Source organism: Cebus imitator, unplaced genomic scaffold (assembly GCF_001604975.1).
Source record: "Cebus imitator isolate Cc_AM_T3 unplaced genomic scaffold, Cebus_imitator-1.0 Scaffold2, whole genome shotgun sequence".
NCBI classification, from domain to species: domain Eukaryota; kingdom Metazoa; phylum Chordata; class Mammalia; order Primates; family Cebidae; genus Cebus; species Cebus imitator.
Genome location: NW_016107317.1, coordinates 4,158,816 through 4,161,633, shown reverse-complemented (window position 1 = coordinate 4,161,633; position 2,818 = coordinate 4,158,816).

Below are 2,818 nucleotides of genomic sequence, written 5' to 3'. Positions count from 1 at the left end.
AGCCATGTGCAGAAAGCAGAAACTGGACCCCTTCCTGACACCTTACACTCAAATTAACTCCAGATGGATTAAAGACTTAAACATAAGACCTAACACCATAAAAACCCTAGAAGAAAAGCTAGGCAAAACCATTCAGGACATAGGCGTAGGCAAGGACGTCATGACCAAAACACCAAAAGCATTGGCTATAAAAGCCAAAATAGACAAACGGGACCTAATCAAACTCCACAGCTTCTGCACAGCAAAAGAAACAGTCATTAGAATGAATTGGCAACCAAGAGAATGGGAAAAAATTTTTGCAATCTACCCATCTGAAAAGGGCTGATATCCAGAATCTACAAAGAACTAAAACAGAATTACAAGAAAGGACATGAACAGACACTTTGCAAAAGAAGACATATATGAGGCCAAGAAACATATGAAAAAATGCTCATCATCACTGATCTTTAGAGAAATGCAAATCAAAATCACATTGAGATAATACCTCACACCAGTTAGAATGACGACCATTAAAAAATCTGGAGACAACAGATGCTGGAGAGGATGGGGAGAAAAAGGAACACTTTTACACCGTTGGTGGGAGTGTAAATTAGTTCAGCCATTGTGGAAGACAGTGTGGCAATTCCTCAAGGGCCTAGAAATAGAAATTCCATTGACCCAGTAATCCCATTACTGGGTATATATCCAAAGGATTATAAATCGTTCTACTATAAGGACACATGCAGATGAATGTTCACTGCAGTACTGTTTACAATAACAAAGACCTGGAACCAACCCAATTGCCCATCGATGATAGACTGGACAGGGAAAATGTGGCACAAATACACCATAGAATACTATGCAGCCATCAAAAATGATGAGTTCATGTCCTTTGTAGGGACATAGATGAACCTGGAAACCATCATTCTCAGCAAACTGACACAAGAACAGAAAATCAAACACCGCATGTTCTCACTCATAGGTGAGTGTTGAACAATGAAAACACATGGACACAGGGAGTGGAGCATCACACACTGGGGTCTGTTGGGAGGAAACAGGGGAGGGACAGCAGGGGTTGGGGAATTGGGGAGAGAGAGCACAGGGAGAAATTCCAGATATAGGTGATGGGGAGGAAGGCAGCACATCACACTGCCATGTGTGTACCTATGCAACAATCTTGCATGTTCTTCACATGTATCCCAAAACCTAAAATGCAATTTAAAAAAAAATCTCCGTTGCCAGATTGAATATTCATTAGTGAAATAAATAAAAAATAAGTTGGATGATCAAGTGTTAAAATGCATACTATAACAAAAGAAAGAAAACTAGACATTAGGTGTCACCTGATAGAAACACACGCCAACTAAGAAGTAGATTAAGCCTCTTCCAGACCTAACTATCAATGTACAGGGAAGACAGGGGAGGTAGGAACATGTTAAATGACACTGCAGGGATGCAATAAGCAAAATCAAGACTAAGGGAGACTCACAAGATGAAAAGCTCAATTTCTGTCACAAATACATTTTTAAAAAAAGAGAGAAGAGAGCCATCTTTAGATTAAAAGAAAGTTAAAATTACATTGATCAACCCCAATATTTGGATTTATATAGATCGTGATTTAATAAATATTACATAAAATGTTTTTAAATATGGGTAAATTGGAAAAGACTATATTTGATAATATTAATGAATTATTGATAATTTTAGGTGTGATGATGCAGTGGTTATGGCTTTTTTAAAAGAACCTTATCTTTTGGATATCCACACAGAAATACTGATGAAAGAAATAGCACAATGTCTAGGATTTGCTTAAAAATAATTGAACCTAAGGGGAAGTGGGTGAGAGTTTAGATAAATTAAAATTGGCTGTGAATTGATAAACGAAATTAGGATTTGGGTGCATCAAGTTCACTGTGAAATCTTCAGTCCTTTTTGTATATTTTAGATATTTTGTAATAAAAACTTTTAAAATGTGCTATAAATGCAGTCAGCATGTCAATGACAGAGGCTATTAGTTGCTTAATAGACTGTTTTTGATAATCCAATTTTCTCATCTAACGTTTGGAGGATCCACTGTCAGAACTAAGGGAAAAGGAGAAAGAAAGAAAGAAAGAAAGAAAAGCACATTGAATATATGCTTGCCCCAGATTTCAAAACTGTAGTTAAATAATCTTCCCCAAATCTAAGATAAAGGAACAACATGTAACTCTCACCCTTCCTATTGACTATGCTGCCTTGAAGTGATGAATCCAAGTTAATAAAGATCAAAAATTTCATACACCAGATGAATTTTGGTTTTTACCCTGAGGACATATAATAACTCTTTAGTGTCTGATGAAAGGAAGGCATGTATCCAGAGGAACTCCCAGATTATTAAGTATTTTCTTAGATTTTATTATTTATCCTGAAAAGAATTTCACTCCTATGTATAGCTGAAGTGGATATGGATGAGGTTTAAACAACCAGAAATAAGCATTCTTCTCACCCCACATGTGCCAATCATAAAAACAATTACTTTTGTGCAAATCTAGTTGAAGGTTAAAGACATGGTAGCTTAGAAATATTACAGATAATGGGCCGGGGCAGTGGCTCACAACTGTTCCTGGTGGCCAAGGTGGGAGGATCACTTGAGGTCAGGAGTTCAAGACCAGCCTGGCCAAAATGGCGAAACTCCATCTCTGTTAAAAATACAAAAATCAGCCGATGTGGTGGCACATGCCTGTAATTCCAGCTACTTGGGAGGTTGAGGCATGAGACTCACTTGAACTTGGGAGGCCGAAGTTGCAATGACCTGAAATAGCACCACTCAGCTGCTTCCTGGGTGACAGAGCAAGACTCT